General features: G+C 38.2%; 1 long non-coding RNA gene and 1 pseudogene across 3 annotated transcripts in view; both read right to left on the reverse strand.

The window, feature by feature from the left end:
• Window positions 1–24,451, reverse strand: part of LOC141415039 (uncharacterized) — a 113,611-nt gene that overhangs the window by 18,712 nt on the left and 70,448 nt on the right. The window contains exon 4 of one of the 3 annotated variants that reach the window (XR_012440064.1): window positions 21,775–23,347. The exons of the other annotated variants lie outside the window; for them this stretch is intronic. This is a non-coding gene — a long non-coding RNA (uncharacterized lncRNA). Of the gene's footprint in view, window positions 1–21,774; window positions 23,348–24,451 lie in introns of those variants that run through there. 3 annotated transcript variants of the gene reach the window in all.
• On the reverse strand, window positions 5,731–7,519 carry LOC141414978 (phosphoserine aminotransferase pseudogene; annotated as a pseudogene).

The following is a 24,451-nucleotide window of genomic DNA, read 5'->3' on the forward strand; positions in this document are numbered from 1 at the left end:
TCCCTTGGATTGAGGTCCCTTCCTCATGGCACTCCCACCTCCTGCTCCCATTGTTACATCCACTACCCCTCTTCTATAGTTAAAGCCATGGCCCCTTCATAAAGACGCTGTGATTACAGTTGGAGCCCACCCAGGTACTCCAGGACAATCACTCTATTTCCAGATCCCTCACTTAATCATGTCTGCAAAGTTCCTTTTGCCATATAAGGTAACATTCACAAATTCAGAGATTAGAATCTGGTTATCTTTGGGGAGGTCATTATTCAGCTACCATAACCTCTCATCTTCGTCCCCAGACTCAAAATTCCTGTTTCTTTCTCAACATTGTCCATTAGCGATCATCTAGGCACTTCCAACTCATCTGTTCTACAAGTGAACTGCAGTTGTCCCTTCACATTTGTGGGTCCCATGTGGAATCTGCATCTATGGTGTGCTAGTCAGCTTTCTGTCACTGTAATAGAATACATAAGGAAATCAACTTAAAGGAGGAAAGATTCATTTTTGCTTATGGTTTCCGAAGTTTCAATCTGTAGTTACTTGACTGCATTGTTCTTGGGCCTGTGGTGAGGCAGAGCATCAGTGGTGGGGGCATGTGGCAGAGCAAAGCTGCTCACCTCATTGCAGCCAGGAAGCAGAAAGGAAAAGGAATGCACCAGGGACAAAATATACCCTTTGAGGGCACATGCTCAGTGACCTACTTCTTCCAAATAGGCCCCACCTCCTAAAATTTCCACCACATCCCATAAGCTATGAATTTATCAGAGTATTAACCCACTGATGGGGTTGGAGCCCTTAATCCAATCACCTTGAACACTGCTGCATTGGCATCCAAGCCTTCAACACGTGAGCTTTGGAAGGACATTTTAGATCTAAACCATTACATGCAGATTCAACAAATAACAGATGGGAAATTGTTTTTTTTTTTTAAATAAAAAGTTATGTCTATACTGAATGTGTACTTATTTCCTTGCCATTATTCCCTAAACAGTACAATGTAATAAATATTTATATAGCATTTACATTGTACTAGTTATTCTGAATAATCTAGAGATTATTTAAAATATACATGAAATAACTTTAATTTATATGCCAATACTACAATATTTCACAAAAGGGACTTCATCTGCAGATTTTGAAATCTGAAGGGGTCTTAAACCCAAGCCCCAGCAGATCCCAAGGGACAGTTATATGTCTTTTCTATCAGTTATTTTAATTCTTCACTGGCAAGCCATAATTTTTCACATTGGCTCATAAATTTTGTATTGCAATTTCTCAGTGAAATTTTTCACATGGACAGAGACCTCACAAAGAACATCTGCTGTGGCTCCACACATCCTAGGGCTGCCACCCTGGATACTTGGGTGTTTTGAATTACTCTTCAATTATTACCTTTTAGAAATTGTGTTTAATATGTGCTCCATATTTGATTTTAAAAACTTGATAAACAACAAATACACAAGTACAAAAAGTGGAACTAGAATAGAACATGCAAGTGAGCAGAGAGGTTAGAAGGGCACATAACATACATTTCTAAGTTAAATATGGATGAACAGCCAGAGAAAGTTGGAAAAGATTTGGGCAGGAGTTTTTCAAATCATGTCATGTTGGTTACATGCAAAAGGAAATCTGAATTAATTTAGAAAACACTGCTCCCTTGAACCCAGAGCATTTAACACCATCTACAATACCTACCTAAGGTGTTAGATTCCAAACTATAGCAATTCCATAATTCCTTTGAAAGCAAATTTTCTATGAAAAATAGCTTATTACACTTAGGTTAATGCGGTCCATGGGTATTTTGTTCTATAACATCTCCATCATTTAGGAATTCATTTTCATTTACTTTAATGGTTTTCCTTTGAAAATTTTGTCTTACTTGAAGTGAGGTCAAAAAGACCAAAAAAAATTGATGTGTGTATAATCTTGTATACTTTACTTAGCTAATTCACTTTTATGTTTGGTTATTAGTCTACATATAGACATACTCAATGAATAATTAGAATAACTTTCCTATACTAGTTTGTCTTTTCAGTAGGTTACCAAACCCACTTTTTTTAAAATGCTAAGTAAAAATGGACTCTTTCCATTGTTCTTCCTTATTAATAGCTAAGATTTGTTTTTGAGCTTTGCCAAGGGTTGTTTTCACTACAGAGTAATGGTCTTGCCTATATCAGGGAAACTCAATACCAGTATAATCTTTTTGAGCGTTTGTTAATCCCCCCAATCATCTTCAGTGGCTATTCCAGAATTCAAGCTCTTTTCCCATCCTTAGCCATTCCTTTCCCCCTTTACTTGCAGTAAATGAGTTTTCTTTCTTCTATTCCTCTTCCTTTTGTGCGTACACACAAGCACACACACACACACACACACACACACACACACACACATCTCAACTTCCTGATAAATACCAGTCTTTACCATCATTAAATTTATCTTTCCTCTTTCCTCTGATTTCACTGTAAGTAGAATTCTTCATTCTATTCATGATAGATTATAAAACACACTCCAGTGCATTCTGATTTAATCTCCTCTTATTCAGAAACCTCATGTTACCTACCATCCTTTCCTTTTTTCCTCTCCATTTCTGTGTCCCTTACACATACACACACACACACACCCCTTAAAACTTCCTTCTCTCTGATGTCTTTCCCATCAACATGTAAGTAATTGCATATTAAGTCTATATATTAATTATATATAAAATCTATACATATTAATTATATATAGACAATTGAGTCTTTCTAAGGGGTACAAAAATGGATAAACAACTCTTCTTTAATCCAGTGTCCCTTTCAAAACCAGGCTACCACTTCCTGCAGTGAATTGCTTGTCCCTGGCAGACACCATTTCCAGAATCATTATGGAAAATAAAGTCTCCTAAGGTTGACTATTATGCAACCTGAACAGCTCCATGTAGTGGCCTCCTCAAATTACTCACTTTGTCTCCTTCCCTTTATAGTCACTGAGGAAAAAGAAAAAGCTACACTTTTTTCTTCTTCATTATCTTCTACTTACTTCTTATCTGACTACAATCTGGCTTCTGCACCCACCACCTCACTGGTGGTGTCCATCAGTTTCTTATGGCCAAATTTAATGGATATCTTTCTACCGTTATTTTACCCAACTGTTATTTGAAGTTACAGACCATTACTTCCAAGACATTCTTCCTGTAACTTCCATCCTCTGATGTTCCTTTATCTTACTTCATTGGCTAGGTCTCAGGTTCCTTCAAGGACTTAGGTCCTGTGGCCCTCCTTGGACATGAGAGTTCTCTGAGTCATCCTAGAATCTCTATCCTCTCCACTTTTTCCAGTTTACTTGGTAACACTGTTGACATACTTGGCATTACCTATAGTGAAGTCACATTTTGAGACAGGGAGTTTTGTGCATAGGAGTAGAGAGAGAGGTTCAAAACTCAGAGGTAAGGTATAATATAATTTACCCTTCGAAACCTTTTAGCCCGTAAACACAGTCAGCACAATTTTCCTAGCATGTTTTTACAGTTAGTTTTTCTTCCAATATTAAGAGATTATTGGGTTTCTGCTGAACACCAGATAATAAATACGTGACTATGAAATGTTAAAAAAAAAGACACAGTATTTTTTTTAAACATGAGACCAACACTGAGCCTGGGGAGATCCTCAGCCCAAGGAACATGAAGCCTGTGACAGGACTAGAAGAGTGCTGCCTCTCTTTTCATACTCATTTGGGGGACAGATGCTGCTTGAGAAGAATGGTAGGGAAATCAGCATATCATTTTGATCATTGATTTTTCTCTCTCCCTATTGTTTTTCCTTATTTGTTAAAGACAAAGGTGTGTCATTGGATTTGCTTAAATGAAATGTCCGTGTGCATGGTACTATCTCTGTGCAATTAACCATATGTCCAGTCTGGTCTCACTAGAGAGTCTTTAAAAAAATAACTGATTATATCTTCAAATTAACATGTTGTAGTCCTAAGGTGCTATATCTCCCCTACCTTTATTCCAGAAACCACTCCACTTCTCTTCTTGCCTGAAAAAAAATACTGTTTTTCAGAAATGCAAGCCAAATGCCTGAGTATTATCCCTGTGTCTTCTTTTCACCAGTGTTCACAGTTCAGCAATAACTAAGTCATTGTCATCCCACGATCCTAAAACTGTTCAAATCCATCCCCTTTCTATTTCTCCATTCTTCTGCTATTGCTTTACTTAGCACTCTTACCATCTGCCATCCTTGCTAGAATTAGTACAATGGCTTTAAACTGATCTTCCTGCTCTTTTATCCACACTTCATTCCACTTTCAAGAAAATGCATATAGTGTTTGGAAATAAGACCAAGATGGTACAGTAGTTTCTTCCAATGTGATGATGAAGCATTGTTCAACAGGTCTGCCAAATAATTATTTAATCGGGGAATGTACCACCATTGGACTTCATCATTATTATTAGAACTTAGAAAGTAAGGGCTCACACTCTGTGCAGTTACATGTGAGCTTGTCGATTTTAGCCCTGTACAGATGCAAATGGTTTTGTCTGGTAGAATACGTAATCCTAATGTTTTAATATTTTAATGTTAAGCAGATTTGTCACTGACTTTAAAAAAAAGTAGTAAGCTCATTTTGCTTTCTCTCCTGATATCCTATATAAAACCCCATTTCTCAAGTCTCTTGGAACCAGCTTATCCAACTTACAAGTTCCTGCATTGGACCAGTGTCCATTTTTAAAAAGATATTTTAGTACTTTAATGTTCTTCACATATTCAATATACAATACTGGCAACAGAAAAACAATAGGGAAAGACTCTTTCGCAAAGATCTTCCAGAACTTACAGACTCTCTGGTCAAACACTATAAAGAGAAGAGTCAAGGGAATAAAGGACAAAGATGTGATTTTTAATTTAACAGTGTAATTAAATAACAAACCAACTAGCTTCTCTTTTACAAATTGAAAGGAAAGGAAAAATGAATAATGGAACTTGAGAATCTTTCTTGTGAAGCAGCTGAAAAAGTAGGAGGATGGGAAAAGGGGTGTAATGTTGTGAATGTAATGCTATTAACATTATAATGCACAAAGTCAATGATTCCTACAGATTCTAAAAGTCTCTATATACACGTGTATCATTGAAAACCATACAGTTAGAAATACAAACACATTGAGATGGGAAGTGTATGGTATTAAAAGTCTACTTTCTAAATAAACATACAGTTTGTCACTTTCACTTCTTTTTGAGAGAGTAACAGTACAAAGAAAGAACTCCTAAACATTGACCAAATGGTCAATGTTGACCTTAGTCACCTGCCCACTAGATGCAGAGGCTCCACTGCTATCTGAAATCTAGGATCTAGATTCAGCACCTACCGGACCTCCTCTACCCTCTATGCTGTGTGTTCTCCAAGAATAATTAATTCTAAAATGCATAATTAACTTGACAAGCAAGTTTGAATACAGAACTAAGATCTAGTAGGAAAAAAATAGAAACTATAAAATATGTGGAAACGCACTGGAAAAGCAACAGGAGGATTTGAAAAATGCTTTTACTTTAACCCAGACTTAAGGTAGCTGTCAATTACCACTAGTTTAGCAGAGCTGTAGATGTTTAGCTGTTTTTTTTTTTTTTAAAAAGGAGAATCTATAATAAGCATGTTCATTTGAGAAAAATACTGTATTTGTTACATTTTTGCAGCCATTCCCAAATTATTTTACATTTTGTACTTTGTTCAGGGGCAAAGTATACATTGGTTAGGATGAGTTCATAGCTGATGCATCTTCCTAAAGGTTTTCACGAGGGCTCCCAGCTTCGCCCTTTGTGATGGCAGGATACAGGGGATGTTTCCTACAAACCTGTGCCCTCCCAAGCAGATAATACTGAGTTCAAAAACCTTATCAAGAAGTCTTTTCCCCTGAAATAGTGCCTCTTTTGGCACTGCCAATGTGGAAAGGAATATTCATCTTGCTTTGATTTAGAATCCTTGAGGATTATCAATAATATCATAAATCATGTTTTGAGATTAACAGAGCTAACCTTCTTCATGTTTGCTGCTATTGTTTTTAATCCGTTCCAGGACCCAGCCCACAGCACTGAAGCTAAAACACAGGGTGTGAGCTATGAAGAGCTGTTTCTGGCTTGCACTTTCTATTCCAGGAACAAGGGCCACTCTGAGCAAACTAAGGTGATGATCACCACTGTGACTCTACTAGGACCAACCTGTGTACTAGAAAATCACACCAAGTTTGGAAACATTCACTGGCGTGGAAAAAAAGTTTGAGGACATGTGGCAAACCAACACTTCTTGACATCAGCTATAAAGTCAAACTCTCCAGTTTGTGCCTGGTTTCTTTAGCACAGCATTACACACAGGAGGCATCCAGTTGCGTTTCAGATGCATGGATCTGGAATTTTCACATTACTCCCAAATTTGGAGCTGATAATATTCACAGTTCCAAACTTCTTGGCTTGTTCTGAGGCTTTAGCTGACCAAGCTGCTGTCACCACATAGCTGGCACACCTTCTTGCTTTGAGGTTAGTCAGGTTTAATGGGACAGCCCTAAACTGGCTGTATCTACCTCCTTATACAAAATCACCTTGTAGTTGTCTGGAAAGACAAACAATTCCCACATAGATTCTTTGTGTTACTAATAATCTTAGTGAATTTTTTTTTGAGGCAGAAGAGGGGCTATCTGGAAAGAGGAAGGGGACCAGTGGGAGGGAGGAAAGGGGAAGAGGGACACGGGGTGAATATGCCCAAAGTATGTTTTATATATACATCAAAATGTCATAATGAAGCCCTTTATTTTGTATAATTAATACATACTATTAAAAAATGAATGGAAAATAATATTAGATCTGATAACTTGTAGCTCATTTCAAGAATACTAATGCCAACTGCTGTCTAGTCTTATAATTAGTCTAACAAAACTGAGCTTGGCTGCTTGGCCAGCCCAGGCCTGAAGCTTACCACCTCCATGGAGTCCACTGAGCAGTGGAGGTTGGCACGTTAGCCAGGGAAGGCCCCTCGGGTGGGCAGGGAATATCTCACAGCCACAGCCATGTAAGTCTGCCAACCAGCATCCATTCTATATTAATATGAGATGCATGATTTAACTCTTTGAAAATTATACTTTGACACCATACTGCTATTAATAAATTATTTTAAACTTGCTTATCTGACCGTGTTCTTTCTCTGCTTAAATCCCGTAATGGCTCTGTAACATTAATGACTGACGTTCACACTCCTTAACTTGACACTCCTGTCCTTTGTGGCCTTGGACTTGCCTACTTTTCTAGCAAGTCTCCTGATGCCCCCCCCCAAGCACTTTATATTCCAACCACATGGCTCTATAAATAAGCAATGCTTTATTCTCCTTGAAGCTGCTTCTTTCTTCATCCAGAACTCCTCCTCATTCCCTGTTCCTTTCTTCCCTCCTTTCTATCTTATTTATCCTAAAGCCTCAGGTGTCACCTCCTCCAGAAGCCTCCCCTGAGAGCCTGTCTGGGTTAAGGAGTCCCTCTCCTGTGCTGACTGCTACAATAACATGCATTGTACTCTCTGCAGGTCTCCATTTTCTTGCTGTTTTTTTTGAGACTAATAGCTAGATTATAAGCTTTTGGGTTAGGAACTGAATTGACAATATCTTGATTACTTATATCCTGACTGTACTAACTATTAAGAAAATGGTAAGGTATTTGCTTCATCTGTCTCCACAAAGAATCAATTTTTATAGTAAAATTATTTTGCTTATTGTCTATCAATGATGAGCTAGGTATAAGGCAAAGTTAGACCTACCTCCAATATTTAACCATTATTACATTGGTTCTTTTCTTCAGTTCCCTTTTATTTTTTTTTCCCAAGTGGTACTGGGGTTTGAACACAGGGACTTACACTTGCTAACTGGGTACTCTACCACTTGAGCCATGCCTCCAGCTGTTTTTGCTTTAGATTACTTTTTCAAATAGGGTCTCATGCCTTTTGCCTGGGCCAGCCTCCTACCTATCCCTCCTGACTACCTGGGATTACAGATGTGTACCACTGTGCCTGGCTCATTTGTTGAGATTTCCATCTCACTAACTTTTTGCCTGGACTGGCCTCAAACTTCAATCCTCTTGATCTCTGCCTCCCAAGTAGTCTTGGTTCCTTCTTAATGTTACATAGTCAGTGAAAGGAAATAAAACTTTAATCATACTAGTGTCTAATAGAGGTTGTTCCATGCTTCCCCATCCCATTAACATACTCAGATTGTATTTACACTTTGTTTATGGTCAAAACAAACTATTTATAAGCATGAAAGTGTTCCCACTTTCCCCAAGAAATCTAGAGGAAATGATCATTTGCTAGATGTAAGGCTGGCTCTTCCACTTGTATTCATGGCCTTCTGACAATAGTGCCTGTGGCAGCCTTGCCCAGTGTATTGTGTGAGGCCTCAATTTTACTTCCCTCCCAACCACTTCAAAGTTTTGCTTGTCTGTCCAAAAGAGATTTTGTTGTATGATTTCCCATTGACAATTGTCTTTCTTGTGCTTTTCTAAATGCTGTTCTGTCTGGAGCAAGTCATTTCCTCTTTGGCAGAAAACACTATTCATGAGAAAAACTTCCCAATGAGAAGAGTCCTAGAGCTCAGTGCTGAAGCATAAGGAAAAGCACAACTGCATGCAGATGAGAACTTTGCATGCTTCGCTGGAAATGTAGCTCAGTGGTAGAGGGCTTGCCTAGTATGCTCTGAGGTCCTGGGTTTAATTTCCAGCACCACAAAAAAAACCCTTTTGTAAGTGTGATTAACTTCGAACATACAAAACATCGTAGCTCCAAACAAAGCTACAATGACACCAGAGTATATCCCCTTATGCTTTCACCTGTTCTGAAACATCCTTCAGGTGTCAAGGTTCCTGGTAAAAATGTATTCAATCTATGCCCCAACACACTACGAGTCTCTAAATCTTTGAGAAAGTGTTTTATTCTCTCCTTCAACATTAGCAGAACATTATCAGGGCTGGGTGTGAAGGCACATGTTTATAATCCCAGCTACATGGGAAGCAGAGGTAGGAGGATTGCCATCTGAAGACAGACCTAGGCAAAATCACAAGACCCTAGCTGAAAAGTAAACTAAACCAAAAAGGACTAGGGGCATGGCTCAAGTGGTAGAGTGCTTGCCTCCTAAGTGCAAGATCCTGAGTTCAAACCCCAGTAACACTAAGAGGAAAGCTAAACTAGAGTTCCTTGATGATCTCATTTAGACTCCTTATTTCTTTAGCTAAGCAAATCCTACTATTAGTGGCCTCTGGTCAATAGATTTCAAAACCAGAAGTCTCAGGTGGTATGACTGTCTGCGGAGTTGTGGTAGGATTGGCTGGATCAGTGGTTTTGAAACAAACTTCTAAGTGTTCTAATGGTTCCTTAGAAATTCCTCAGAATCAAGAGGGGTGAGTAGAAGGGGCTCCTCAGCCCGGTTTCTACATGAGCAGCTTGATTTTGGGCCACTTTATGTAAATTGGTCCCTAACACAGATTTCAATTGGGAAAAAGGGTTCCATTGCTTAAAGATAAGTTTAAAAAGAGAAAACTGAAATAGAATACTTTTTTTTTTGCTTCAACAGTGAGCTTACATTGCATACAAATAAAGGAGGCTTAGGATATCCATATTGCTGTTGTTCAAAGCAGCAATATATTTAAAAAATATTCATTTAGTCTGCAAATATATATCGAATTTCTCCTATGAGCTAGACACTGTGCTAGGTGCAAGGTGCTGTTTTACACTGTAAAACAGGCCTGGTACAGTGTCAGGGACTCTGGAGTCTAGTGGAAAGACAAGTAGTTAAGTAAGTAATTACCATGTACTGTGATAACCAAATGCTAGTCCTGGAGAAGGGAGTTAAGATTACTTCTGGGTCTTAGTGAAGTCAAAGTGGAGAAGTAGGAGTGTTCGGGAAACAGTAACTGTAAGCAACCTCAAGGAACATGGATTTTATCTTAAAATGATCACATTTCTGTTTTAAAACACTCACTTGAGCAATAGGGTAAAGAAGAGAAAGAAGTGGAGCTGGGTGAGGAAGCAGAATGGGGAAGCTGACTTCTCTGGTGTTCTGATTGACAGGATACCCTGAGCTGAGGGACCAGAATTGCACATGAAGAGATATAGCCAGACTCCATAGACAGTGTAGGGTCAACCATATCCTGAAGGTATGGGTGCTGGGTTTGGAAGAGGGGGCACCAAAGATGCTAATCAGCTTTTTGTCTTAGGCAACTGATGAGTATATAGTGGTGTCATCCATGGGGACGGGGAGCAAGGATTTGCAGGGAAGGTAATAAGATCTATTTGGGACACACTTAGTGGGAGCTCCCCTCCACTCCAGGGTGCATCCACATGTAGGTGCTGAATAGGCAGGCAAATAGGTGAGTTAGAAGGCGTTCTATACTAAAGATACAGATGTGAGATTTCTGGGGTAGAGATGGTGATCACTTTTTTTTTTTTTTTTTTTTGAGGGTTTATTACATGTGTTTTTTTTTAAATTTTTTTATTATTCATATGTGCATACAATGCTTGGGTCATTTCTCCCCCCTGCCCCCACCCCCTCCATTACCAACCACCCTGCCCCCTCCCTCTCCCCCTACCTCCTCTATACCTGGCAGAAACTATTTTGCCCTTATCTCTAATTTTGTTGAAGAGAGAGTATAAGCCATAATAGGAAGGAACAAGGGTTTTTCTAGTTGAGATAAAGATAGCTATACAGGGAATTGACTCACATTAATTTTCTGTGCATGTGTGTTACCTTCTAGGTTAATTCTTCTTGATTTAACCTTTTCTCTAGTTCCTAGTCCCGTTTTCCTATTGGTCTCAGTTGCTTTTAATGCATCTGCTTTAGTTTCTCTGCACTGAGGGCAACAAATGCTAACTAATTTTTTAGGTGTCTTACCTATCCTCACCCCTCCCTTGTGTGCTCATGCTTTTATCATGTGCTCAAAGTCCAGTCCCCTTGTTGTGCTTGCCCTTGATCTAATGTCCACATATGAGGGAGAACATATGATTTTGGTCTTTTGGGTCTGGCTAGCCTCACTCAGAATGATGTTCTCCAATTCCATCCATTTACCAGCGAATGATAGCATTTCGTTCTTCTTCATGGCTGCATAAAATTTCATTGTGTATAGATACCACATTTTCTTAATCCATTCATCGGTGGTGGGGCACCTTGGCTGTTTCCATAACTTGGCTATTGTGAATAGTGCCACAATAACATGGGTGTGCAGGTGCCTCTGGAGTAACCTGTGTCACAGTCTTTTCGGTATGTCCCCAAGAGTGGTATTGCTGGATCAAATGGTAGATCAATGTTTAGCTTTTTAAGTAGCCTCCAAATTTTTTTCCAGAGTGGTTGTACTAGTTTACATTCCCACCAACAGTGTAAGAGGGTTCCTTTTTCCCCGAATCCTCACCAACACCTGTTGTTGGTGGTGTTGCTAATGATGGCTATTGTAACAGGGATGAGGTAGAATCTTAGTGTGCTTTTAATTTGCATTTCCTTTATTGCTAGAGATGGTGAGCATTTTTTCATGTGTTTTTTGGCCATTTGAATTTCTTCTTTTGAGAAAGTTCTGTTTAGTTCACATGCCCATTTCTTTATTGGTTCATTAGTTTTGGAGAATTTAGTTTTTTAAGTTCCCTATATATTCTGGATATCAGTCCTTTGTCTGATGTGTAGCTGGCAAATATTTTCTCCCACTCTGTGGGTATTCTCTTCAGTTTAGAGACCATTTCTTTTGATGAACAGAAGCATTTTAGCTTTATGAGGTCCCATTTACCTATGCTATCTCTTAGTTGCTGTGCTGCTGGGGTTTTGTTGAGAAAGTTCTTACCTATACCTACTAAATCCAGAGTATTTCCTACTCTTTCTTCTATCAACTTAAGATGTTGGGGTCTGATATTAAGATCCTTGATCCATTTTGAGTTAATCTTGGTATAGGGTGATATACATGGATCTAGTTTCAGTTTTTTGCAGACTGCTAACCAGTTTTCCCAGCAGTTTTTGTTGAAGAGGCTGCTATTTCTCCATCATATATTTTTAGCTCCTTTGTCAAAGATAAGTTGCTTATAGTTGTGTGGCTTCATATCTGGGTCCTCTATTCTGTTCCACTGGTCTTCATGTCTGTTTTTGTGCCAGTACCATGCTGTTTTTATTGTTATTGCTTTGTAATATAGTTTGAAGTCAGGTATTGTGATACCTCCAGCATTGTTCTTTTGACTGAGTATTGCCTTGGCTATTCGTGGCCTCTTGTGTTTCCATATAAATTTCACAGTAGATTTTTCAATCTCTTTAATGAATGTCATTGGAATTTTGATGGGAATTGCAGTAAACATGTAGATTACTTTTGGGAGTATAGACATTTTTACTATGTTGATTCTACCAATCCATGAGCATGGGAGATCTCTCCACTTTCTATAGTCTTCCTCAATCTCTTTCTTCAGAAGTGTATAGTTTTCCTTGTAGAGGTCTTTCACATCTTTTGTTAGGTTTACACCTAGGTATTTGATTTTTTTTGAGGCTATTGTAAATGGAATTGTTTTCATACATTCTTTTTCCGTTTGTTCATTGTTAGTGTATAGAAATGCTAATGATTTTTCTATGTTGATTTTATATCCTGCTACTTTGCTATAGCTATTGATGATGTCTAGAAGCTTCTGAGTAGAGTTTTTTGGGTCTTTAAGGTATAGGATCATGTCGTCTGCAAATAGGGATATTTTGACAGTTTCTTTACCTATTTGTATTCCTTTTATTCCTTCTTCTTGCCTAATTGCTCTGGCTAGGAATTCCAGTACTATGTTGAATAGGAGTGAGGATAGTGGGCATCCTTGTCTGGTTCCTGATTTTAGAGGGAATGGTTTTATTTTTTTTTTCTTTTTTTTTTCATTTTTCTTTTATTATTCATATGTGCATACAAGGCTTGGTTTATTTCTCCCCCCTGCCCCCACCCCCTCCCTTACCACCCACTCCACCCCCTGCCGCTCCCCCCCTCAATACCCAGCAGAAACTATTTTGCCCTTATCTCTAATTTTGTTGTAGAGAGAGTATAAGCAATAATAGGAAGGAACAAGGGGTTTTGCTGGTTGAGATAAAGATAGCTATACAGGGCATTGACTCACATTGATTTCCTGTGCGTGGGTGTTACCTTCTAGGTTAATTCTTTTTGATCTAACCTTTTCTCTAGTACCTGGTCCCCTTTTCCTATTGGCCTCAGTTGCTTTAAGGTATCTGCTTTAGTTTCTCTGCGTTAAGGGCAACAAATGCTAGCTAGTTTTTTAGGTGTCTTACCTATCCTCACCCCTCCCTTGTGTGCTCTCGCTTTTATCATGTGCTCATAGTCCAATCCCATTGTTGTGTTTGCCCTTGATCTAATGTCCACATATGAGGGAGAACATACGATTTTTGGTCTTTTGAGCCAGGCTAACCTCACTCAGAATGATGTTCTCCAATTCCATCCATTTACCAGCGAATGATAACATTTCGTTCTTCTTCATGGCTGCATAAAATTCCATTGTGTATAGATACCACATTTTCTTAATCCATTCGTCAGTGGTGGGGCATCTTGGCTGTTTCCATAACTTGGCTATTGTGAATAGTGCCGCAATAAACATGGATGTGCAGGTGCCTCTGGAGTAACAGTCTTTTGGGTATATCCCCAAGAGTGGTATTGCTGGATCAAATGGTAAATCGATGTCCAGCTTTTTAAGTAGCCTCCAAATTTTTTTCCAGAGTGGTTGTACTAGTCTACATTCCCACCAACAGTGTAAGAGGGTTCCTTTTTCCCCGCATCCTCGCCAACACCTGTTGTTGGTGGTGTTGCTGATGATGGCTGTTCTAACAGGGGTGAGGTGGAATCTTAGTGTGGTTTTAATTTGCATTTCCTTTATTGCTAGAGATGGTGAGCATTTTTTCATGTGTTTTTTGGCCATTTGAATTTCTTCTTTTGAGAAAGTTCTGTTTAGTTCACATGCCCATTTCTTTATTGGTTCATTAGTTTTGGGAGAATTTAGTTTTTTAAGTTCCCTGTATATTCTGGTTATCAGTCCTTTGTCTGATATATAATTGGCAAATATTTTCTCCCACTCTGTGGGTGTTCTCTTCAGTTTAGAGACCATTTCTTTTGATGAACAGAAGCTTTTTAGTTTTATGAGGTCCCATTTATCTATGCTATCTCTTAGTTGCTGTGCTGCTGGGGTTTCATTGAGAAAGTTCTTACCTATACCTACTAACTCCAGAGTATTTCCTACTCTTTCTTGTATCAACTTAAGAGTTTGGGGTCTGATATTAAGATCCTTGATCCATTTTGAGTTAATCTTGGTATAGGGTGATATACATGGATCTAGTTTCAGTTTTTTGCAGACTGCTAACCAGTTTTCCCAGCAGTTTTTGTTGAAGAGGCTGCTATTTCTCCATCGTATATTTTTAGCTCCTTTGTCAAAGATAAGTTGCTCATAGTTGTGTGGCTTCATATCTGGATCCTCTATTCTGTTCCACTGGTCTTCATGTCTGTTTTTGTGCCAGTACCATGCTGTTTTTATTGTTATTGCTTTGTAATATAGTTTGAAGTCAGGTATTGTAATACCTCCTGCATTGTTCTTTTGACTGAGTATTGCCTTGGCTATTCGTGGCCTCTTGTGTTTCCATATAAATTTCACAGTAGATTTTTCAATCTCTTTGATGAATGTCATTGGAATTTTGATGGGAATTGCATTAAACATGTAGATTACTTTTGGGAGTATAGACATTTTTACTATGTTGATTCTACCAATCCATGAGCATGGGAGATCTCTCCACTTTCTATAGTCTTCCTCAATCTCTTTCTTCAGAAGTGTATAGTTTTCCTTGTAGAGGTCTTTCACATCTTTTGTTAGGTTTACACCTAGGTATTTGATTTTTTTTGAGGCTATTGTAAATGGAATTGTTTTCATACATTCTTTTTCCGTTTGCTCATTGTTAGTGTATAGAAATGCTAATGATTTTTCTATGTTGATTTTATATCCTGCTACTTTGCTATAGCTATTGATGATGTCTAGAAGCTTCTGAGTAGAGTTTTTTGGGTCTTTAAGGTATAGGATCATGTCGTCTGCAAATAGGGATATTTTGACAGTTTCTTTACCTATTTGTATTCCTTTTATTCCTTCTTCTTGCCTAATTGCTCTGGCTAGGAATTCCAGTACTATGTTGAATAGGAGTGGAGATAGTGGGCATCCTTGTCTGGTTCCTGATTTTAGAGGGAATGGTTTTAATTTTTCTCCGTTAAGTATAATGCTGGCTGTAGGTTTGTCATATATAGCTTTTATAATGTTGAGGAACTTTCCTTCTATTCCTAGTTTTCTTAGAGCTTTTATCATGAAATGATGTTGGATCTTATCAAAGGCTTTTTCTGCATCTATTGAGATGATCAAGTGGTTTTTGTCTTTGCTTCTGTTAATGTGGTTTATTACGTTTATTGATTTTCGTATGTTGAACCACCCCTGCATCCCTGGGATGAAGCCTACTTGGTCGTGGTGAGTAATCTTTTTGATGTGTTGCTGAATTCGGTTTGCCATTATTTTGTTGAGGATTTTTGCATCAATGTTCATTAAGGAGATTGGCCTATAGTTCTCCTTTTTGGAGGTGTCTTTGCCTGGTTTTGGGATAAGTGTAATACTGGCTTCATAAAATGTGTTTGGCAGTTTTCCTTCCCTTTCTATTTCTTGGAACAGTTTAAGGAGGGTTGGTGTCAGTTCTTCTTTAAAGGTCTGATAGAATTCAGCAGAGAATCTATCAGGTCCTGGACTTTTCTTTTTGGGGAGACTCTTGATTGCTGCTTCAATTTCATTTTGTGTTATAGGTCTATTCAGGTGATTAATTTCCTCTTGGTTCAGTTTTGGATGATCATATGTATCTAGAAATCTGTCCATTTCTTTTAGATTTTCAAATTTATTTGAATATAGGTTCTCAAAGTAGTCTCTGATGATTTCCTGGACTTCCATGGTGTTTGTTGTTATCTCCCCTTTTGCATTCCTAATTCTACTAATTTGGGTTTTTTCTGTCCTCATTTTAGTCAGGTTTGCCAGGGGTCTGTGGATCTTGTTTATTTTCTCAAAGAACCAACTTTTTGTTTCATTAATTCTTTGTATGGTTTTTTGGTTTCTATTTTGTTGACTTCAGCTCTTATTTTTATTATTTCTCTCCTTCTATTTGTTTTGGGATTTGCTTGTTCTTGTTTTTCTAGGAGTTTGAGATTATCATTAGGTCATTGATTTAGGATCTTTCAGTCTTTTTAATGTATGCACTCATGGCTATAGACTTTCCTCTCAGGACTGCCTTTGCTGTGTCCCATAGGTTCTGGTAGGTTGTGGTTCCATTTTCATTGACTCCCACGAACTTTTTAATTTCCTCTTTTATTTCATCAGTGTCACATTGTTCATTAAATAATGAGTTATTCAGTTTCCAGCTGTTTGCATGTTTTTTGTCTTTACTTTTGTTTTTGAGTTCTAGTTTTATTGCATTGTGATCAGATAGTATGCACGATATAATTTCTATTTTCTTATATTTGCTGAGGCTTGCTTTGTGCCCTAGGATACGATCTATTTTGAAGAAGGTTCCATGGGCTGCTGAGACGAATGTATATTGTGTAGAAGTTGGATGAAATGTTCTGTAGACATCAAGTAGGTACATTTGATCTATTGTATATTTTAGATCTTGACTTTCTTTATTGATTTTTTGTTTGGATGACCTATCTATTGATGATAATGGGGTGTTAAACTCTCCCACAACCACTGTGTTGGTGTTAATATTTGCTTTTAGGTCTTTCAGGGTATGTTTGATGAAATTGGGTGTGTTGACATTGGGTGCATATAGGTTGATAATTATTATTTCCTTTTGGTCTATTTCCCCTTTTATTAGTATGGAATGTCCTTCTTTATCTCATTTGATCAATGTAGGTTTAAAGTCTACTTTGTCAGAGGTAAGTATTACTACTCTTGCCTGTTTTCGGGGGCCATTGGCTTGGTAAATCTTCTTCCAGCCTTTCATCCTAAGCCTATGCTTATTTCTGTCGGTGAGATGGGTCTCTTGTAAGCAACAAATTGTTGGATCTTCCTTTTTAATCCATTTCATTAAGTGGTGCCTTTTGATGGGTGAATTAAGTCCGTTAACATTAAGCGTTAGTACTGATAGGTATGTGGTGATTCCTGTCATTTAGTTGTCTTAGTTGTTTGAAGGTTTGATTGTGTGTACCTAGGTTGAGGTTACTCTCTACTTTCTTGCTTTTTCTTTTCCTGTAGTTTAGTGCTGCCTGTCCTTTCATGGTTAAGTTGGGTTTCACTTTCTGTGTGCAGAATCCCTAGAAGAATCCTTTGTAGTGGTGGCTTTGTGGTCACATATTGTTTTAGTTTCTGCTTATCATGGAAGACTTTCATTGCTCCATCTATTTTGAATGATAGTTTTGCTGGGTAAAGTATCCTGGGGTTGAAGTTATTTTCATTTAGTGCCTGGAAGATCTCACCCCATGCTCTTCTTGCTTTTAATGTTTCTGTTGGGAAGTCTGCTGTGATTTTGATGGGTTTGCCTTTGTATGTTATTTGTGATTTGTGTTTTCTCTCTTACAGCCTTCAATATTCTTTCCCTGGTTTCTGAACTTGTTGTTTTAATGATGATATGTCGTGGGGTAGTTCTATTTTGATCTGGTCTGTTTGGTGTTCTGGAGGCCTCTTGCATCTGTATGGGAATATCTTTCTCTAGATTTGGGAAATTCTCTATTATTATTTTGTTGAATATATTACACATTCCCTTCGCTTGCACCTCTTCTCCTTCTTTGATGCCCATGATTCTCAAGTTTGGTCTTTTGATGGAGTCGGTGAGTTCTTGCACTTTCTTTTCACAGGTCTTGTGTTGTTTAATTAATAGTTCTTCAGTTTTTCCTTTAATTACCATTTCATCTTTGAGTTTTGAGATTCTGTCTTCTGTTTGTTCTATTCTGCTGGATTGGCCTTCCGTTTTGTTTTGCAACTCTGTTTCATTCTTTTTTTCTGAGGTTTTCCATATCCTGGGTGGTTTCCTCTTTAATGTTGTCTATTTTTGTCCTGAGTTCACTTATCTCTTTATTAATCATGTTCTTTGTTTCACTTTGGTGTTTATACAATGCTTCTATGGATTCCTTTACTTCTTCTTTTGCTTTTTCAAATTCTCTATTTTTGTTGTCTTGGAATTTCTTGAGTGTCTCCTGTACATTTTGGTTGACCATATCCAGTATCATCTCTTTAAAATTCTCATTGAGTACCTGTAGTATTTCTTCTTTTAGATTATTCTTGTGGGCATCATTGGGTTCTTTGGCATAGTTTATCTTCATTTTCTTGAAGTCTGGATCTGAGCATCTATTTTCTTCATTTCCCTCTGGTTCCTATACTAATTTTTTGCCATGGGGAAGCTGGTTTCCCTGTTTTTTTCTGTCTTCCCAACATTGCCCTTGGTGTTGTTATTGTCCCTGTACTGTGTGCAATTAAGTATTTTCTGGCTTGTAATATTAGCACTAGTGATATTTCGAATGGAAGGGTGAGAGGAGATGGAAAGCAAAGAAGTTAAAGGAAAAGGGAAAAACAAATAAACAAGTAGAAAAAAAACTCAAGGAAACAAACAAAAAAAGTTTCAAAGATATAAACAGGGAGAGACAGTGTACTATTCAACCTTAAGCTGAAAAGGCATTAGAGAGACAGAGAGAGAATTGAAAATAAAAAATAAAAAAAAGGAAAATAAAAATAAAAATAAATAAATGAAGAAAATATATAAAAATAATAAAGTTAGAAATAAAAAAAATCTCCAAGTTCAAATGCAATTTTGGTGTTCATCCCTCAACCTCCAATCCTGGAGATGGTGCCTCAGATGTTGTTCTGTAGTTGTCTCATCAAAGGGGAAAAATAAAATAAACCAAAACCACACAAAACAACAACAACAACAAAAAACCCACAAAGTGTCCCAAGTTCAAATGCAATACAGTTTCAGTAAGTTTTTCAGCATGCAGTCATAGTTTGGTTGTTGTCTCATGAAAGGTGGGGAGAGAGAAAAGGAAAAAAAAAAAAAGAGTGTGGAGACGGTTCTGTGAATGGCTATTTGAGGCTGTGGCTTGCCTGCCCACTGCTGTCAACCTGCTGTTGTTGGAGGCTTTATTTATGCAGATCTCTGGGGTGAGCTTAACACTCACCTGGCCCCGCAGGCTTTGTTTACTAGAGTTCTCCTTGTGCAAGCTGCTGCTACAAGCTCACTGGGGGAGGTGACACTGCACCAGCTTTCTCAGGCTGGCGTGTTTATTTACAGCTCACATGGGAAGTGGGTCTTCCCCCATCTCCTGTAGAGTTTTCCTCCTACTGCCACTTTTACAAGCTTTCCAGCTCCTGATTGCTGGGTGTGTGCTGCTGCTCCTTGTGGTCAGCCCTGGGGCCTTCCTGGTTTCTCCATTTAACATGAAGTGGAGATGCTGTGCACAGGCTAGAGGTGTGGAGGGGTCAAAGTTTTGCCTCTTCTCGGTGGTTTTGTCTGTAAGGTGTATATCTAGCATCTCTCCAAGATTTTACTTCAGGAGGCATGCTTTCTGCTTCCTCCCTCTTGCCGCCATCTTGGAATTGGTGATCACTTCTTGAGATGGAGTGAATGGCTGCTCCTGAAGAGAGTCAGGTGGTTATGAAAAGAAGGATGGCTTAGGAAGGAGGCCAAGAAGTTGATGACAAAGAGGGAAAATAAAAGAACATGGTGTCATAGAAACCAAGAGAAGGGTGTTGGTCAAGGATAGATGAGTGAGAAATAAGCTAACTGTTGTAGGAGTCATAATCTGAAAAGGATCTTTAAGGGCTGGGGTATGACTGAAGTGGTAGAGTGATTGCTTAGCAAGCATAAGTCCCTGAGTTCAGATCCCAGTTCTACCAAAAAAAGAAAGAAAGAAAAAAAACTATTCAGCTAATTTGAAGAGTATCTTCAAAAGGAAGGCATACATTCTGTCAGAGGCAATATTCACAAGCTCTTTGAATATCTTTGGTGTAGTCAAAAAGTTTTCTACACTAGTTCAAGATCAAACCTCATGTATAACTGTACAAAACAAAAAACAAACCTAGTAGGCAGGACACCTTTTATTCTCAGGGGACTGCTCCATCAATATGTCATTGCTGTAAATATCAGAAAAAGTTTAAAAGTCAAATAGCTAATGATTGACATATCCTTACTCACTCCTAAAAACCCCAAGTCCAAAAATCAACTTTTTAATTGAGTATAATGTTTGTATTCCACAGGATAAAATAAACAAAACTTGAAAATAAACAGTCAGAATCACTGGAATGCACACATCCTAAAAAAGTTTGCAAACTTTTTTGAATCATGTTAACTCATAATTACATTTCCCCCAGACTTTCTTTCACCTTTAACCTACCTCCCCTTACCTGCTGTTCTTTATTCTCCTTCCCACCTGCATTTTTTGGACTCATCTTAAGACAGCTATGGTTGTTGGTAGATATGCTGAGTTTGGGATTCTTCCCAAAATGATGAGGTAGTGTTTCTCACAAGATAAGTGGCTCTCACAGATGTTTACCAATCTATAAACCACAAGGCTGGAAGGAAACCTAAGGAATATGTAGCCCACTGATTTCTTTCTATAGTTGAAGAAATTTAGGGTAGAAAGAAATTAAGTAACTCAAGTAATGATATGGTAGGCACTGAGTGGGCAGGTGAAGTAGGTTCATATGCAGCTTGCCCTGTATGTATACAAATGATGTATCTTGGAGATGACAGAGAAAATTAAACTATGTTCTGTCCTAGTTTATACTACAAGACTAAATTTGTTCATGCCAAGTTGGTAAACCATTCAGATATAAAATAAAGAAAAATTAGTTTTATATGTTTGGGAGATATTGTGAGAACCAGCCCACAATTAGAATTCCTTTTTATTTCCTATTTCACTACATTTTGTGCAAAATTTTATGTCCAAAAAGATCAAAGATGGAGAAATTTATTTTGTGAGGCTTATTGAAGTCTGCACTGACTGAGGTACTGGATCCTTTCCACTTTAGCACTCAAGATCATCTACAAGCTAGTGCTAATGATTTGAACTTCCTATGAGATGTCAAGAATTCATGTGTCTGCTTGGATAGAACTGGCAATGGAACAGGGGAAGGCTGAGCCAGGCAAGGCTGTTAAATCCAGCTGTCCCTGGCTAGGTTAGTGTAAGAGAGGAATTGGCTTTCTGTGGACAGATGCAACTCTGAACTGCTGAGAAGTTTGATGGGATGGCATAGGAGGCTGGAAATCCCAAACCCATGGAGGATAATAGAGTGTAAGGAAAGACATAGAACTCTGGAGTCAATGGGCTTGACTTAGAATCCTAGCTGTGTCTCCTACTAGCAATAAGACATCATAGATTAGTTTTTAACTTCTCTAAAATGTCCTCAGTTTTCTCATCTGTAAAATGCACTTGGTAAAGATGCAGTGGAATAATGTATATAAAGAAGCCGGAAGAATGCTTGATAAATTTTACTTTCTCTTTTCTTCACCTTAAATTCTTCAGTTTCTTTTCATCTCAAGCTTTTTCCCCACATCCCTATGAAACAGCCTTACTAAAGAAAGACTCAAGCTTTGCTGAACTGTCCTTGAAGAAAACCTCCTTGGAATTTGAACTTAGAGTTTCAGAAGGAGTTGGTGTGCTAAGCCAACAGTACTGTGACAAGTGAAAAAATTATTTGTGACAGAAAAATTCCTTGGAATTTACAATACCCAGCTGACTTGAAAGGAAGTTCTTTGCTGAACAGAGCGATGGGTGTGAGAATGCAAAGTTAAGAGGGTTCGTTAAATTGTTCTGCATTAGAAAAAAATCTGATTAATTGATTGATTGATTTTAGAGGATTTGGGGGAGGACAAGGTCAAAGGGGAATGAGTGAGATCCAGAAGAAGCACAGAAAACTTGAGACCATGGTGGGCAGGATTGAAGGCTGAGAAATTGGCTGAGGGCAACTTTGTGGTGAGGCTATAGATGCTTAGTAAGAATGTCTACTAAACTTTTCCATGTGGTGCTTGATACAAGCCTTGAATGCATCTCTCCACAAGACCCTCAGTAAAAATCTATGTTTCTTGGTAATATATTGGGGAAGACAAATTTGCTGGGTTCTACTTCAAGGTGTCTATAAACCCAGGTCAGGGCTGCCGGAGGCCCAGGTACATCTGGTTCACATTACTTAGATATCAGTTGCCTCTCCTTTGGCTGAAGATATTCATTATTTTTAAAAAGCAGAAAGGAAACTATTATCACTGTACTCAGGACACCACAGCTCAGATCTGAAGGTTGAAGGTAGAATTTTATCTGTTAATTGTACACAAAGTCCAAAATATTAGGCTTAATCCAGAACTTTTCTGTGTACCTTGAAAAAAATGACCGTAGACCTGGGGATGTGGCTCAGTGGTAGAGCACATGCATAGAGTGCAAGGCCCTGGGGTTGATCCCTAGCACTGCAAAAGAAAAAAGAAAAAGCCATAAAGCCTCTACTCCAAATCTTCTATCCTGCAGAATGTTGCTTATTCTGAATATTCACCTGATGCTGCAAAATTATTTGAAAAGTCAAAGAACAAAAGTGTTGAGTAAATCCCAAGGCAGAAACTGTCAATAGACTGAGAACTCGTTCCATGCCCAGAAAATCAACAGCAGTCATTTTGCATTCTAAGCTCAACAGTGACGAGATGGGGTGATGGCTTGACTTTTCAGAGCTTCCAGCAAAGCTTGTGCTCCAATTTAGCTCCACAGCTCCATTTCCCCACAAGTCTCTTTGCTTTTTCATGGTGGAACAAGGCCTTTTAGCCAGCAAAAAGGAGCTTTTAAGAAAAAGGTCAGAGAAAAACACACACCTCAAAAAACTGATAGGAGTAAAAATTGGATACGGAGAAAGATGACAGCATCCAGGAGAGAATCCAAGAGGCTTTTAAGTTTGAGAGCAGTGTGTGTGGTATACTGCTTGGAAATAATGGCTACTCAGATGAATAGAGCTGCAGGAATTTGTTGCTAGAGCTTAATCACTTCAAGCCTTTGGTGCCATGTCCAGAATAGCTACCATTATAATCAGAAAGCAGGTTTTTACAGAATGACTTAACAGGTACAAATGAGTGGACAACAATCTACCACAGGGTAATATAAACACAGTGCTACGATGAGCTGTCACATAGCCAGTTCTAAGAACTAAGCATCATAATGCAGAAGAGAGAGCATGAGGGTCACAGTCAGGTGGCCTCAAAGAAAACCCAAGTTCAACTACTTGCTGCCTGCCAAGCCATAGGTCACTCAGTTCTTCTGAACATCAATAGCATCTTCTAGAAAGTGAGGGGTTGTAGCTCAAATGGTTGTTATGAGGTTCACTGGAAAAAATGCAGATGAAAGCAGTTTTAATTTTTTTCTAATTACAAGGGCAATAGATGTTTAATGCAAGAAACATGGGAAGCAAAAAGTCAAAAGAAGACAATAATACAGAAGGATCCATAATTTTACCAACCAATGAGAATGGATAGTATTTCAATGTCTTTTCAACCTCTTTTACATGTATGCACACACACACCACACACCACACACACACCACACCACACCACACACACACACACACACACACACACACACTTCCTTTTAAGCAAAAATAGCACTTCTATAGACTGCATTTCCACTAAGCGATATACTGTAAAATATTTCCCGTGTTAGTAATCGTTTACTATCAGTTCGGGAAAGCACTTTTAAAACTGTGAGGGGCCGTTCAATATCAGTAGTTACCAAAACATGAATGAATAAATACACTCATCTCTCCGAGGTTAATGCATACAAATTTCTAAGCCTAAGCACCCAAGAAGTCATCCTGCATTATTCTCTTAGCAATTCTATAAATAAAATGTATGGTGAACAGGATCATTTTTGTCTACTTTTTATTTCTTTTCTAATCTTTTCTTTCTGATGACTGGGAGACCAAAATGAAATTTTGTGCCAGCATCTTTTGCTTTATATCCCTTTGATTTGTCTTCTTCAAAATTTGCTTTGGCAGTGATGCAGGGATTCTGTTGGGAGATTGTACGTGGGCACCATAGTGCTTCCCAATAATATAATTTAAAAATAATTACTCCAAAGTCTGGACCCACTGCCTGTCTGTTTTCCATGTTCAAGGTCTTTTGCTCTCATGAAGTATATATTTAAAACCAGAAAATAAATTGCAACTCTGGTTGGAAAATGGTATGAAAATGACAAGTGGATAAGTTAATTTGGTATTAGGATGTTTTGCACATTTTCCCTATCTCATCTCACCATAAATCATGACAGCGTTAGAATCTTGAGCATTTTATAATCTTGACCAAGTTACTCTCTTTTCCTTAACCTTGATTTTCTCATCTATAAAATTTCAGGAGTAGAACAGATAATATCTAAACTTCTAAGGGTTTTTTTTTAACCAGTGGAAAAGAATGCTTTATTTTTTTATTCATTTA

The sequence above is a fragment of the Castor canadensis genome, chromosome 12 (genome assembly GCF_047511655.1).
Source record: "Castor canadensis chromosome 12, mCasCan1.hap1v2, whole genome shotgun sequence".
In the NCBI taxonomy this organism is placed as follows: Eukaryota; Metazoa; Chordata; class Mammalia; order Rodentia; family Castoridae; genus Castor; species Castor canadensis.